Raw genomic sequence first — 16,685 nt, 5'->3', positions numbered from 1 at the left:
CAGTGTGTGGTATATACCAGTAGAGGTGAAAGAACATGATTTTTTAAAGGGGGTTAGTACATCTTACATATCAGATTTCAGAGCTCTTAATAGAAATTAAACATGAATGGAAAGACTGTCAGGCACTTGGAATGTTGTTGTCTTGTTGGGGCGGGGTCTGCCTGAGTTCATGTCCGCTGTGGGCCTCTAAGACTCCATTGTGTTTTAATTACCTGTGAGGTGTGACCCCAGCTCACTGTCCTCTCAGCTCTGCTTCCTAAACCCTGGGCCCACACGGTCCCCTGCAGCCTGTGCATCCTCGGACCAGGCACCCCAACCTCAGCAGTCTTCTCCTGTCCGTCCCTCCCATACCCGTGAACATGCCTCATGTGGTGATGTGTCCAGGCCAGGCCCTGCCCCACCCACAATCCCCTCCTCCATGTTGCTCATCACCCCCTGCCCCACCTAAGACCACCTCCAGTCCTGCTCCCATCAGAATCCTTCCCTGTGGCTGTTGGGGTTCGTCTCAGTAACCCCAGTTCTGTTCCTGTCCCTCACCCGCTCCATCCCTTCCTGATGGTGGTGACGCTCGGAGGATGCCCTCTCCTCTTCCTGGTCTTCACTGTCCCCCCCACGCCCGGTCTCGGCTCCTGCCCTGAGGCTGTGCCCCGGACCTTTGCCTGGTGGATCCTTGCTCATCCTCCAGCTGTCAGTTTGCCAGGACACCTTCCCCAGCCTGAGACCCAGCTGGGTTGCACACGCATGCACTCAGATGCTCACACACACACACAAGCACACACACCACATCGTGCAGGCTCTCTTTATGGGCTGCTTTCCTCACTTCACATCCCACTGCTGACCTTTACCATCTGCCTGCCCCATCCCTGGGTAGTGACCACAGGACTGCACTTCCTGGTGTGGACAGTGAGGTCAGCAGCCAGCCCTGGAGCTTTTTCTGTTCTCTGCAGTGAGTCCTGCGGGCACCACGCTTCTCTGGGTGGCTTGCGGAGCATGTCCTGCCTGTCCCGACACTGCAGAGCCACATGGCAGACTTTACCGTGAAGAGACCACGCCTGTCTTCACTCACACCAGTAATGATGGAGAGAATAACACCATTGTGGGTGCCTGATAGTCTTCTGTTTCCACTTTATTTCTGGTTTTGAAATCCAGCAAGCAGAGGCTTTGTCCCTGCTCTGCCATGAACCTCGGTGGCATCATAACCCACACTGTCCCCTGTTTGTTAAGGTCCACAGTGCAAGTCGGGGCTTCCCTGGTGGCTCAGTAAAGAATCCGCCTGCACTGCAGGAGACCCAGTTTCAATCCCTGGGTCAGGAAGATCCCCTGGAGAAGGGAATAGCAGCCTACTCCAGTATTCTTGCCTGGAGAATCCCATGGGCAGAGAAGCCTGGAGGGAGCAGTTCATGGGGTCGCAGAGCTGGACATGACTGAGCAGCTAACACACACACAAACACACGCACACACACACACACACACACAATGCAAGTTGGTGGCAGGTAGACTGATTTTCCCCGTGGAGGTGTGGGATGGCCACAGGCTTAAGTGGCCTCAGCCGGTGACTTCACACTTCTCAGGAGTGGCCCTCTGCGCCTCATTGCTCCCCTGGGAATCATGAAGGTTAGAAAACATCACGTGTGAAGACAGTTTGTAAAGTGGTGTCACACATGAGGCACCACATGTGTGTCAGAGCAGCGATGCCTCATGAGGGGGTGATGGTGAGTCCCGGTGGGGCTGCCGGGGATGACAGCATGTGGCCAAGAGACCCAGGGCTGTGAGCTGTGTGGGGAGTACAGAGATGGACACAGCTGAGCTCCACGCCAGCTCATCCCCAGACTGGCGCACGCATCCTTGGGTGGCTGACAAGGGTCGCAACCACCTCTCACTCGACGCTTGTCCCCTCTGCCTGTCAGGTGCCAAGCAAGAGGCTGGTGGGTCTTGTTTCTGCAGAAGCCACGTCCTGCTGTGTTCGGCCCTTTTCTGAAACATGGGAGAGGCTGCCGCCCACCAGCCTGTGGCCAGCCCGGGTGCCGATCTGTCCATCTCAGAAGTGCTGGCTTCCGTGCCTGCTTGACAACCCCCCTCACCCTGGTGCTGGATCTTTTCAGGGCTCAGCACATTGCAAGGAGCTCTGTTTCCCTCTAAAACACCCCCAAGGGCATCAGAGGTGCTGGTGGCCTGCCCCAGGGAGGCATCTGCCAGCTGTGCACCCAGAGCGGGCAGGGCGCCTCGTCCGTCTGTCCCTGTGCAGCTCCAAGGCTGCTCCTCAGGGTGCGAAGCTGTGTTTGTGAGTCTTGAGGAGAAGACCAAGCGGGGGCTTTGCAGGGACCCCCAACTGTTTATGCCACGAGTTCAGTCTCTGAGCCCCAAGGGAAGCCCAAGAACACTGGGGTGAGTAGCCTATCCCTTCTCCGGTGGATCTTCCCGACCTGGGGTCTTCTGCGTTGCAGGCGGATTCTTTACCCACTGAGCTATCTATGCCACGGGCTCAGTTTCTGGTTTTGGGTGAACTGGGCCTGTCCCGCTTTGTTCTCGGGGACTCTACTGGGCTCAGAAGGGATCATCTCCCTGTCTCAGCGGTTTCACTTATTGCTCTGTGTGTGTGTGTGTGTGTGTGTGTGTGTGTGAGACACACACGCCTGTGGCCGGGCTGAGCTCTGGGGCACCCAGGGCTGACCTGAGTGCTGGCCCGGCCTGGATCCGCAGTGGCTGCTTGCGCATTTTGACTCTCTGGTCCCGCCCCCGCCTCCCCTGTGCCCCGCAACGATTGGCTAACAGTGATGCTGTGTTTCCTTCACAAACATAACCTTCAGCCCCAGAGACCTTGTTGGAATGCGAGCTCTGGTCTCCAGATCAAGGATTTGTCCTGACCCAGTTCTGGGCATGGAAGCAGGACTGGGGTCTGGACAGTGTCCCCCCGGCACCCCCGCCGAGGGCCCCGCATGGGGTGGGGCTCAGACCCAAGCAGGAGCTTCCAGTGTCCGGACAGCACGTTTACGCACAGCCCGCTCTTAGTCTCCACTGCGCTCAGGTTCCAAGTGTTGAACGAGTTCACACTTGGTTCTCGAGTAAACGCTTTCAGTTAAATGTCTTCTCCACTTGCAGTGGCCAGTTTCTCACACAAGCCAATTTGAGAAGGCTCCAACTAGACCCGGCCGGGGCTGCCGGGCCTCTGCAAGGGTGGCGGTCCCCCCAGGTGAGGGCACAGGCAGGGGCCCTGGTGTCCAGGCTTCCCGGGGTGGCTCGCAACTGATGCTTCAGGGGTTTAAAGATTATAGTGCGCTTTTGGTTTTCTGTAGCTCCTTCAGTATTTGGTGGTCAGTTGTTGTTCCTAGGAATCTGTCCCATTAGCTGTGTTTGCACATCTGTTGCTCCGAAGCTGCTCCTGATTCCCTCTGGAAAAATCCCGCGGCGTCTGCTTGTGCCTCCCCGTCCCTCCTGACGCCGTCCACACCATCTCTCACTGTGTCCTGATTCTCCTGCCAAAACACGGCCAATTTTACCCATGAAAGGGTCTTTGAAAGGGTCATCTTTCAAAGACCCACTTTTGTGGGTTTCTGCCTATTTTTTATTTTGTTGTTAATTTCTGCTTTCTAAGTTATTTCCTTCCTTCCTCTTAATTTACTTTGTTTTTCTAGCATGTTTTATGTCATTTGTTTTCAGCCTTCTGAAAATTTCTCCCCCACACGAAAGTATAAACTTTGATCCCTTTAAGAACTTTTAGCTGCAGCCTAAAGTTGCAAAATGACATGTTTTTGCCACTATTTCATTCAACAGATTTTTCTAGTATAGTGTCATAATTGACTTTTTGGTTGTTAATAACTTTTTAAAAATTAATTTTTGTTGGAGTACAGTTGCTTTACAATGTTTGTATTAGTTTCTGCTGTACAGTAAAGTGAACCAGTTATTCACATACATACATCCCCTCTTCTGGGTTTCCTTCTCATTCAGGTTCCCACAGAGCACTGAGGAGAGTTCCCAGCGCTCAACAGCAGGTTCTCTTTAGTTATCTGTTTTATACATGATATCAATAGTGTATGTACATCAATCCCAATCTCCCAATTCATCCCACCCCCTCTTTCCCTCCTTGGTATTCATACATCCATATGCCTGTCATATCCATATCATACAACCATTCTCTATATCTGCATCTCTATTTCTGCTTTGCAAAAAAGTTCATCAGTATCATTTTTCTAAATTCCAAAAGCGCTATGATACAATGTTTTTCTCTTTCTGACTTCCTTCACTCTGACAGTCCCTAGGTCCACCCACGTCTCTGCAGGTTGTACAGTTCTGTTCCTTTTTGGGGCTAAGATCCCATCCTGTATCGGCACCACATCTGCTTCATCCATTCTTCTGTTGATGGACTGTCTAAGTGTGTGAGAATTTTTCCCAGTGTCTTTTTTGTTGCCTTTTTCTTTTGCATCAGTAAATTTTGGTTGAAGAATATATCCTGATTGATGCCTGTCTTTTGAAATTTGTTAGGATCTGTTTTATGGCTAGCATTATGGTCACATTTTAGAAATGCTCTGTGCATCTTTGAAAAGACTGTATTCTGTGGTTGGTGAGATTAGTTTTAAACCTTCTATATAGGTCTTGGCAAAAGTATAGCCTGTAGGCTTAATCTGGCTTGCCACCTATTTCTAGAAGTAAATTCTTTTTTGCTTTTAACTTTTATTTTTTGGTCATGCCACATGGGATGTAGGATCATGGTTCCCTAATTACCAGGAATCAAACCTGCGGCCTCTGCAGTGGAAGCACAGAGTCTCAACTACTGGACCTACAGGGCAGTCCCTAGAGATAAATTCATATGGGATCACATCCACATCCATTGGTGTATGCATTGCTGTGGCTATTTTGCACTATGACTTGGTTGAGTAGCTTCAATAGAGACCATTCGCCCTGAAAAATCTAAAATATTTACTTTTTGGCCCTTTCCAGAAAATGTTTGCCAACTCTTATAGCTTCAGTCACTTATTTTATCTATTTTATCAAATACAGAGAGAGGGTCTGTTAGAATCTTCAGTTATCGCTGTGGATTTGCCTATGAATTCTTGTATTTCTGTCAGTTTTTGTTTTATATGTTTGGGGCTGTGTTATTAGTGACACAGTTTAAACTTGCGGTATCTTCTTCATGCATGACATGTCTGTCATATGAAGTAATCGTCTGTCTCCACTAGTGTGTCTTGCCTGTAAGTCGGCTTTGTCTGAGATTTGTGTAGCTGAACCTCTGGGTAGTATTTGCCTTGTGTACTCCTTCTGTTCTTTTATTTTTAACTCTTTTTCATTTTTAAGTCTTAGATGTACTTTGTAAACATATATATTTTGGGTCAGCCAGAAAGTTCATTTGGGTTTTCAACTTTCTGGCCAACCCAATATAATTAAAGTGGTTTTTTTAACATGGTATTTTAAATTGAAGTTTGATATTCTTTTCTAAAAATTCTGACAATTAAGAATTTTTTAACCAGAGCCTTTGTAAATGGAAGTACAGATAGATTTGAGTTTAAATCTATCATCTTATATTTTACTATTTTATCTGTGCTGTTTCTTTTTTCTTTCCTTCTCCTTTTTTGAGTTGATTATTGATCCTTTCTTTTTTTTTTAACCTCTACCACTAGGAAGTTACAGACTTTTTCTGCACCTTTGACGGTTTTCCAGAAATTACAACATTCTTACTTATCAAACATCTAAAACTAACTTGTACTTTACTCTTGGGGGGAACCCAAGGACCTGAGATCACCCCACTACCCCTTCCGAGTGTTATTGAATATTTAACTTTTTTAACCCACTAGCCTTTGCTGCTGTATCCTCAGTATTAGTCTTGTTCAGATTTGCAGACGTACCTGCGTCTTTCTTTGCTCTTTATTCTTTTTGCATCTCTCACGTTCCATCTGAGCTCACTTCTTCCTGCTCAAGTGTACATGCATTAGAAATTCCTTTCATTAGGCTCTGAGGTGGCAAGCTTTCCCCACTTTTGTTTGGGTTTCCCTGCTGCTCTGGAGATGGGCTTGCCTGTTGTGGAATCCAGGTTGGCTGTTGGGTCTTTTCAGTATGACATTGTGTGCCGGCCTCTGACATCCTTTGTTTGCTAACAAACCATTGTCAGGCTATCTCTTCTTTGCAGGTAGTCTGATTTTTTCTCTGGCTTTTAACATCAACATTAAAAGTCTTTGTGCTTCAAAGGATGCCATCAAGAAAGTGAAAAGACAGGATGAGAAAAAATACGCAAATAACTTATTTGACTAGGGGCTTGTACTAGAAGGTAGAAAGAGCTCTGACGAGGCTGTATGGCCAGTACCTGAGTGCCAGTGATGCTCTCGAGAAGGGACAGTGAGTGGGGAGGTCCTGCCACCTGCTGCTGGTTCTGACCGCATCCTCCTGCCTGTGCTGTCACCCCACCTGGACCACCCCTCCATCCGCCTGTGTGCAGGAGAATCGCTGGTCATCTCTCCAGATGTCATGAGCGTCACTGTTCTATACAGCTGCAGCCTATGCCTCCGATATGATCAGCGCCTCTCAGCTAAGGGCAGTGGTGCCCACTTGGATGAGTGAGAAATGGAATGAAAATGCAGGATCCCAACATCCACTTCTACCCATGATGGGGTGACCTGGACCAGATCTCACATCCTGGGTTAAACAGCAGGAAAACCCAAACAGAAGCATGGAAAAACCATGGAAAACCAAGCAGAAGCAGGAAAAACCAAACTCTGCATGGCAGGAGTGCTGGACAGTGACCCCACAGGAGGGGCGCCCCCTTCAGCTCTTCCCCTGCAGCTGCCAGCTGAGCACAGGGAGGGCAGTGGAAGCGGAGCCTGGCGACCAGGGCTCCAGGCAGGCTGGACTCTGTGGGGGAGATGCTGGAGAGGATAGGAGTGCATGAACCAGGAGCTCTAGGGAGCTGAGCACAGAACCCCCACCCCGCACTTAGACCATGTTGACCATCGCATGTGTGGGAGATGCCCCCAAGGTCAGGGGACCTGGAAGAGCATGGGTATCACTGTTTCCTCAGTTCACATGGGCTGTGAGTGAAGTCGCATCCTCAGCAGCCAGGTAGGAAGACCTCACAGTTCAGAGGGCATTGAGCAGGGTCCTCAAAGGCCATAGTCTCCTCCCCAGAAGTGAGCCTGCTCAGGACCCATAGACACAAAGCTTGAAGGAAGCCTGGAGAGAGTTGAACAACTCTTGAGTAAGTTAATGACATCCATTAATGAGGCCTGACAATATTTGAAGGACGACAGCAAACTCACCCCCCAACATGCCATGTTCACAGTGTCCAGAAACCAGGCAGAAATTATTTGTCATGCAAACAGGTGGGAAAATGTAACCCAGAAGTTGAGAAAAATCAATTAGAAACAGATCCAGGTGGATCCACACTATCCAGATGGTAGAATTAGGATAGAAGGATGTTAAAAATGTCTGTTATAAATAAGGCCCATGTGTTCAATGACACAGAGAAACTATGCACAAGATGAGGAGAAAATGAATGGTGTAAAAAAAGACCCAAGTCTTCCAGAAAGGAAAGCCCCGCACTGGATGGGTTCACAGTGGGTCAGACGCTGCAGACACAAGATCAGTATTCTTGAAGACATAGCACCAGAAAGTTTCTAAAATGAAACACAGGAAAGAGGCAGAAAAAAAGCAACATCATCGGTGTAACCATAAAGAGGGATAATAAATAGGAAATTGAAAAGGATATGTGATGGAAAATATTTGAAAAAAAATGGCTAAAATTTTGTGAATTTGGTGAAAACTGATTTTCAAGAAGATCAATAAATCCCAAGCAGAGGAAAACTATGCCACTCCAGTATTCTTGCCTAGAGAATCCGATGGACAGAGGAGCCTGGCAGGCTACTGTCCTTGGGGCCACAAAGAGTTGGACATGACTGAAGCAACTTCAGTCAGTCAGTCAGTCAGTCAGTTCAGTCGCTCAGTCGAGTCCGACTCTTTGTGACCCCATGAATCACAGCACACCAGGCCTCCCTGTCCATCACAAACTCCTGGAGTTGACTCAAACTCATGCCCATCACGTTGGTGATGCCATCCAGCCATCTCATCCTCTGATGTCCCCTTCTCCTCCTGCCCCCAATCCCTCCCAGCATCAGGGTCTTTTCCAATGAGTCAACTCTTCACATGAGGCGGCCAAAGTATTGGAGTTTCAGTTTCAGCATCAGTCCTTCCAATGAACACCTAGGACTGATCTCCTTTAGGATGGACTGGTTGGATCTCCTTGCAGTCCAAGGAACTCTCAAGAGTCTTCTCCAATACCACAGTTCAAAAGCATCAATTTTTCGGTGCTCAGCTTTCTTCACAGTCCAACTTTCACATCCATACATGACCACTGGAAAAACCATAGCCTTGACCAGATGGACCTTTGTTGGCAAAGTAATGTCTCTGCTTTTTAATATGCTATCTAGGTTGGTCATAACTTTCCTTCCAAGGAGCAAGTGTCTTTTAATTTCATGCCTGCAGTTGCCATTTGCAGTGATTTTGGAGCCCCCAAAAATAAAGTCTGACACTGTTCCCACTGTCTCCCCATCTATTTCCCATGAAGTGACTTAGCATAAAACAAAATTCTGACACATGCTACGACATGAATGAACCTTGAGGACAGGGTGCTCCCTGACATAAATCATACACAAAAGGACCAACACTTGAGTGATCCACTTATGTGAGGTCCCTAGAGGAGTCAAGTCCCAGGGACAGAAGGCAGGGAGGGGGAGGGGAGTGAGTGAGTGATGGGGCAGAGATTCAGTGTGGAAAGATGGACAAGGTCTGTGAATGGACGGTGATGACGGCAGCTCAACGGTGTGAATGCTCTTAAGGCCACCAAGCTGGACATGGCAAAATGATTTAAATGGTGACTTTTACCTGTAGTTTAAAAGTTTAAAACAAACACACGAAAATAAGGACTAAACTTAGCCAGTAGGCCTGGTTTCGGCTTCCTTGATCACAAGTTAAGCCGTGCTAGAGGAGGGCTCGGCTGACCTAGAGATGAGCCCGTCTGCAGGGTTAGTGGGTTTGGAGGCAGGTGAGAGCTGCTGAGGTCAGCACAGTCATTGTCCTGGGAGCCGGAGCCTCATTGCCCAGAGGCCAGAGACCTGCAGGCTGCTCTGCTCCTCTTCCGAGGCAGGAGGCAGCCCACCTTCGGCTGCTCCTGCCAGCCCCCCAGGGAGGTTGAAATTGCTCTGCAGCCCTTCCTGGGGTATGCCCTCTCTGTCTCTCCGGGTATGTTCATTTACAGGCCATCTGTCAGGCCTCCTTAGAAGGCAGAGGGTGGTAGCAGCTCTCGGAAAGGCCCCGCGAGGCTGTGTCCCTGGTGTTTGCCTCAGTTAGCGGACTGTTCACTTCATCAGGAAATCAGGTTCATTCATAACCGTCCGCCTCCCAGACACGCAGACTTTTTTTATTTCAAGATAACGGCGTGTAGTTCCTTCACTGGGTATTTTTCCAGTCCTGCCTAACTACACCATGTTGTGTCTTTCACTTTCAGGCCTGGAAGTTAGAAACCTCTGAGGACGATTCTCGCGCTGACCCTGCTGACCCTGGGCCCCGGTGAGTCCGGAGAGGGAGGTGCCTGATGCTTTAGCCGCGTGTGTTGTGTTGTGTGTGCGTGTGTTCATTTCTGGCCCCTGGAGCAGTCCCAGCCGGGCAGGGACCCACCCCAGTCCTCTGGACCTGGCTCCGTTGGCAGACACAGAAGTTCCTCGCTTGGAGAGCCAGGCTCGTGGGCTCAGCCTCAGTGACACTGAAGCGATTGAGTGGGCACAGTTGGGCCTTAACGCATCGCTGGTTGACTTTCCTGAAGGGGTCCAGCAGGGCTGTGGGGGCACCTAGAGCCTTCTGATCCGTGAAGCACTTTGCTCTGTGCTCGGCAGCCGTGTGTCGTCAGCGCTGCTTTGTTTCTGGAGGAGAGTGTCCAAGGGCACCGGTCATCAGCCAGGCCTTTCCCAGAAGGACAGAGCTGGGGAGGTCAGAGATGGAAGTCCATTTTGGTCTCCCTCTTTCTGTGTACGGGGCCTCAAGTTCTGTAGCTACTGAGGGCTGGGAACAGGAGCGGGAAGAGGAGCAGCCAGTCAGAGACTCTGTGCTCTTCAGCTACTGGACAATTCCCAGATCAGACTGATAGCCAAGCACTCAACAAGATTAACTCAACGTTTACAAAAAGAAATGACTTTCAGTTATCTGTATACAATTTAGCAGTTTTTAGAGACACGAAAGATATAGCAACCCACCCCACCCCACCCCAAAATAAGCTAGTAGTCATCAGTATTGAAAGTTAAAGCAAATTGTTTGTTTTTGACTTGAACCGGCACCTCTCAAAAGATACCTAAGTGTCTAATAATAATAAACATCTGAAAAGATGTGCGACTTAGTCATCAGAGAAATGGAAGTTACAGACCACAGTGTGCTGGCGTGATGAGTGGAGCGAGGAGGCAGGTGGACAAGGGTAGGAGCAGGGGGCTCATCAGTCACTCTTACCTCTGTTTTTCTGCAAATCGGCTTCTACCTGAGCACTTAACCCCTCATCATTCAATTCTCTTCCCATCTGTGAACAGTGAGTCTTACCTGTGTTTTTCTGAAGAGGACACAGGCTCACAATGATCCCTTTGCCCTGAGGGCAGGTGTGTGTGGTCCTGTCCCTGCTGCTCCTACCCCCATGCCCTGGTGGACTCTGGTGCTGGTCATGCCATCCTGCCCCAGCCCTGCAGGAAACTGGGAGCATGCTCAGACCTTGGCTGTGTGGATTCTCGGGCCCTGGGGCCTGAGTGCTCCTGAGAAGCACCCCGCCTGCCACACGGCCCCAGGCACAATTATGGTCACTGGCTCTGCGCCCCACTCCCCCACCGATGAATGGTAAAACAAACAAAACATCTCTCCTACGTAGCTTACTGCAATTTTAGCTCATACAAGTTTTCCATTAGCTTTTCTTAGAAGTTTTATGGTGATTAGAAGGTTTTCCTTAGTCTTTCTTAGGTACTGATGCTGAAACAATGCTGTTCCCTGCCCGCTCCCATGGCCCACATGGACCTCAGAACCCAGTCCAGGATGGGGTTGGGGGGGCTTGGGGTGCAGAGGAAGGGGCTATGAGGGCAGATAAGGTGGGAGGCCCCCCCACTCGGCCATGTTTGGGGACGGGTCCTCTTTGTTCTAAAGGTGACACAAGGGGACGCGCAAAGGGCTCAGACTTTGACCGGCCAAGTTGTGTCTGGAGGAGGCTGGTGTCCTGCAGGGCAAGCTTTTTCCCTTAAACACAATCTTATCCAGGTTCAGCCAAATTGATTAGGCCTTGTAATGGTTGCAAAGACAGAAGATTGGAGCTTTATAAGCCAGCAGGTAATTTTTTGTTAACATTTACATTTTAATTAAGGAAGTGAAATATGCTTCTGAAAATTAAACATAGAACCAAACCTAATAAGTAATCAAAATTTCATTCTTTCCTCCATCCCAAATCCCACACTTTTTTTTCTGGAGGGAACCGCCACTGTAAATGGTTTGTGGTTTATCCTTCCAGAACTTGTCAGAATACACATGAGAACATTCATGCAGTTTCTGAAAATGTTTATGTGTCATGACGTCTGTCTGTGGAACTTGATTTTAACCTGCTTGGGGTCTTTTAGCACACACAGACCTACCTCGTTTAAAAAGACGTAGCTTCCTCTTTTATGTATGTTCTAAAGAGCATGATTGGACATATGTATATGTACAAACATGTACACACTTGCATACACGCACACACAAGCTTTGTAAGAAGTCTGACTGATAATTCCAGAGCACAGTACCTGGTACTGATTTTCAGTTTCTTAGAAACAGAGTGTGCTTTCAAGACTTGAGATATGTGTGTCTTCTCAGAAAGTGTAACTGGCACGCTCATCCTTCTGTTCGGGGGCTGGGTGGAGGGGGTTGGGTGAGCGCAGTGGGGACAGTTGGCGGAGAGCAAGGCTCAGCCTCTCAGACACTGCGTCAGCGTGAGCGGCCCTGCCCGGCCCAGGCCGCCCACCTGCTGGGAGGTAGACTTTGCCCCCGGCCCGTGTAGAGCCTCTGGCTGGTGCTGGTTGTAGGGTGGGGGTGGGGGTGGGAGTAGGCTACACAAGAACAGTGGCCTAGGCAGGATTACCTTTCTACCCAGGAGCGTCTGTTTTCTGGAACATTCCACACTGTGTTCCTCTCGTCGGGACTCACGTAGGGTATGTGCACATGTGGTTACGTTCATCTTATCGCCTGGTCACCAGAGTTCAGTAACAGAGCCGTCTCCTTCAAGCATTTAAAGAGCAAGCACAGCAGAGGCACGAGCAGGCGGGGGCCTTGGTCTGACTCTGCTCGGCCACAAGGCCCCGTGTCCCCAAGGCGTCGTCTGCCTGACGGCCCCTTGTCTCCTGGTGAACAGGGCCGAGGCTGGAGAGTCTCTGGAGCCGTCACGGAGCCCGAGCATCCTCGTGGCTCACTCTGCTCCAGGGGGTCTGGCTGCCCCAGGGACGGGCGTCCGGTCTGGAGCCGCCTTCCCAACTCGGTTCCGGCCTGCCTGAAGTGGTCTCCCGCTGGCTTGCACGTTAATTTACATTCAGGAGCATGTCCGTGGAAGCACAGGGACCCCAGGGCTGAGGCATGTGGATGCTAGAAAGAGGCTGGTCTGTGCGTGCCCATCACGTCGTCCATGTGGGGCCCCTTCTCGGCTTCAGCACCCCTTTGCTGCCCTCCTGGCCCCCCAGCAAGGTGGGCTTCTCTCGAGGGAACCACTGGCTGGGAGGGGACCCGGGAGGAGGGAGGCCCTGCCCAGCTGCCCACCTGCACCCTCACTGTCACCGATAACTTGCCTTCAGAGCTTCTTGGATTTTGTAGACAATCATATCACCTCTGGGTTATGATTGTCTAAAAAGAAAGAAAGCTGGTTTCCTTCTTTTTCACCCTGATTTCTGTTATTTCTTTCCTTGTCTCATCACAGAGGCTGCAGTGAGCTCTCTGGGGATTAGGGGCCTCAAGGGTGGATGTCCCTGAACAGTCATGGATGGCGCTGAGTGTCATCAGCTGCTTTTCCTGAATCTCACGACATAATCATGTTTTCTTCTTTTTTAGTCTCTATCGACAATTATTAGATCAATTGAATTTCTATGGTAGATAGTTTCTGCGTCCTGCCTTAAACCAAATTTGGTCATGATGTTTTGTTTTCGTTAACTATGTGATGAAATCAATTTGCTAAGATATATTTATTGCATATGTCCAGTCTGTGTTCACACATCTGATTGATCTGTTAAATAACAGGCCATGGATGGAGGAGCCTGGCAGGCTACAGTCCATGGGGTTGCAAAGAGTCTGACACAACTTAGCAACAACAGCAGCAAACCATCAAACCATCCTTGCATTCATGGAGCAGACCCCACTTGGTCCTGCCATATTGTCTTTTTAATGTGCTGTTAGTGTCTGTTTGCTAATTTTTAAAGGAAGTTTTGTATTTATTTTCATAAGTAAAGAGCAATGGTTCTCAAAGCTTTGGTCTCTTTACACTCTTAAAAAACTCTTGAGAACTGTATAAAGCTTTTGCTTTTGTGAGTTATAATTTCCATTGTTCTCAGCTGAGGGTGATCCTTCCTCTACACAGCGGTACATTTGGTGATGTCAGGAGAGGCTTTTGGTTGACACAGCTGATGTGTTGGGTGTTTCTACAGGTGTCCAGTGGGTAGAAGGCAGATGTCCTGTGATGCATAGAACAGCCCCACAGCAGCCCCACGACAGAGGTCCCAAATGTCAACATGCCACAGTGGCACAGAACATTTAAAAACTTTATTTAATGATTCACTTAAAACAGCAGCAATAAACCCATTACATGTTAACATAAAGAATAGTTTTTAATAAAAAACTATGTTTGAGCAAACTCCAGGAGATAGTGAAGGGCAAAGAAACCTGGTATGCTGCAGTCTGTGGGGTTGCAAAGAGTTGGACACTGAAAAACAACAATTTTCCAAAACTGAAAAAAAATATGAGAGAGTTATTGTTTTATATATTCCTTATTGTTGGTGTTGTTCAGTCACTAAGTTGTATCTGACTCTTTGTGACCTGGTGGACTGCAGCACGCTAGGCTCCTGTGTCCTTTACTATCTCCTGTCCAATGGACTATCTCATGTTCATTGAGTTGGTGATGCAATCCAGCCATCTTATCCTCTGTTGGCCCTTTCTCCTCCTGCCCTCAATCTTTCCCAGCATCAGGGTCTTTTCCAGCGAGTTAACTCTTTGCATCAGGTGGCCAAAGTATTGGAGCTTCTGCATCAATCCTTCTAATGAGTATTCAGGGTTGATTTCCTTTAGGATTGACTGGTTTGATCTCCTTGCAGTACAGGGAACTCTCAAGAGTTTTCTCCAGCACCACAATTTGAATGCATCAATTCTTCAGCACTCAGCCTTCTTTATGATCCAACTCTCACATCCATACATGACTACTGGAAAACCATAACTTTGACTATATGGACTTTTGTTGGCAAAGCAGTGTCTCTGCTTTCTAATATGCTGTCTAGGTTTGTCATAGCTTTCCTTACAAGGAGCAAATTTCATGGCTGCAGTGACTGTTCACAGTGATTTTGGAGCCCAAGAAAATAAAATCTTGTCACTGCTTCCACTTTTTGCCCTTCTCTTTGCCATGAAGTGACATGACTGGATGCCATGATCTTTGTTTTTTGAATGTTACATTTAAAGCCAGTTTTTTTCACTCTCCTCTTTGACTTTCATCAAGAGGCTCTTTAGTCCCTCTTCACTTTCTGCCATTAGAGTGGTATTATCTACATATCTTAAGTTGTTGATATGTCCCCCAGCAATCTTGATTCCAGCTTGGGCAGTCCAAGTTGGAAGCATGAGACAAGTGCTCAGGTCTGGTGCACTGGGATGACCCAGAGGGAGGGGATGGGGAGGGAGGTGGGAGGGGGCTTCAGGATGGGGAACACATGTAAATCCGTGGCTGATTCATGTGAATGTATGGCAAAAACCACTACAATATTGTAAAGTAATTAGCCTCCAACTAATAAAAATAAATAAAAATAACAGTAATTTAAAAAAAAAGAAGTTAGATGAGCAGGGTGACAACATATAGCCTTGACATACTCCTTTCCCAATTTTGAACCAGTCCATTGTAACATGTTTGGTTCTAAGTGTTGTTCTTGACCTGCATACAGGTTTCTCAGGAGACAAGTAAAGGGAAGTTGCTCAGTTGTGTATGACTTTTTGTGACCCCATGGACTGTAGCCTGCCAGTCTCCTCCCATGGAATTTTCCAGGCAAGAATACTGGAGTGGGTTGCCATTTCCTTCTCCAGGGGATCTTCCGGACACAGGGACTGAACCCAAGTCACCTGGATTGCAGGCAGACTCTTTACAGTCTGAGCCACGAGGGAAGCCTCTTTCCTTTAAAATTTTTCTACAGTTTGTTATGATCCACACAGTCAGAGACTGTAGCACAATCAATGAAGCAGAAGTAGATGTTTTTCTGGAATTCTCTTGCTTTTTTGATGATCCAACAGATGTTGGCAATTTGATCTCTGGTTCCTCTGCCTTTTCTAAGTCCAGCTTGAACATCTGGAAGTTCTTGTTTCTCATGCTATTGAAGCCTGGCATGGAGAATTTTGAGTATTACTTTGCTAGCATGTGAAATGAGCACAATTATATGGTAATTTGAACATTCTTTGGCATTGCCCTTCTTTAAGACTGGAATGAAAACTGACCTTTTCCAGTCCTGTAGCCACTGCTGAGTTTTCCAAATTTGCTGGCATATTGAGTGCAACACTTTCACAGCATCATCTTTTAGGATTTGAAATAGCTTAGCCAGAATTCCATCACCTTCACTGGCTTTGTTCGTAGTGTTGCTTCCTAAGGCCCACTTGACTTCGCACTTCAGGATGTCTGGCTCTAGGTGCGTGATCACACCATTGTGGTTATTTGGGTCATTAAGACCTTTTTTGCATAGTTCTTCTGTGTATTTTTTGCCACCTCTTCTTAACCTCTTCTGCTTCTGTTAGGTCCTTACTGTTCCTGTCCTTTAGTAGGCCTGTCCTTGCATGAAATGTTCCCTTGTTACCTCCAGTTTTCTTGAAGAGATCTCTAGTCTTTCCCAATTCTATTGTTTTCTTCTTTTCGGCATTGTTCATTGAAGAAGGCCTTTTTATCTCTTCTTGCTATTCTCTGGAACTCTATGTTCAGTTGGGTATACCTTTCTCTTTTGCCTTTTGCTTCTCTTCTTTCCTCAGCTATTTGTAAATTTATATTCCTACAATGTAATAAATCTCTCAAACATATGACCCAATAGGAGACCCCTGAAGCATCTGCAGATGTTGAAGGACAGGGAGACCTGGCGTGCTGCTCTCCATGGAGTCGCAGAGAGTCGGACAGGACTGAGCAACTGGACTACCTGCCTCTGCGTTCAGTTTGCTTTCCTGGGCAGCTTGGTGGAGCTAGTGATGAAAACTCCGCTTTACCAAGGATGTGCTTGGAAAACAGACAAGTCTGATCCCACGACAGGGTCTTAGGGTCCCCTGGGCTTCCCAGATCACTCCTGAGAACCGTTGGTTTAGACAGATTCCCTTTTTTCTGTGTTCATTCTCACATTGTGAATTCAGGGTCACACTTCCTTCATAAAAAGGCACTTGGAAATTTCCTTCCTTCTCTCTGTTCTGGAGAAGGTTAAATTATGTTAAGACAATCTGATCTTATAGGGTTG

At 48.0% G+C, this 16,685-nt stretch overlaps 1 protein-coding gene across 1 annotated transcript in view; it reads left to right on the top strand.

The window, feature by feature from the left end:
- AGPAT3 (1-acylglycerol-3-phosphate O-acyltransferase 3) overlaps positions 1-16,685 on the top strand; it is an 88,160-nt gene that overhangs the window by 13,421 nt on the left and 58,054 nt on the right. Inside the window, exon 2 of the mRNA XM_061167478.1 lies at positions 9,485-9,546. The gene's annotated coding sequence lies outside the window, so the exon portion shown is untranslated. The remainder of the gene's footprint in view (positions 1-9,484; positions 9,547-16,685) is intronic.

Source organism: Dama dama, chromosome 19 (assembly GCF_033118175.1).
Source record: "Dama dama isolate Ldn47 chromosome 19, ASM3311817v1, whole genome shotgun sequence".
In the NCBI taxonomy this organism is placed as follows: Eukaryota; Metazoa; Chordata; class Mammalia; order Artiodactyla; family Cervidae; genus Dama; species Dama dama.
Note: the sequence above shows the minus strand (reverse complement) of the source record. Positions and strands in the feature narration are given on the sequence as shown.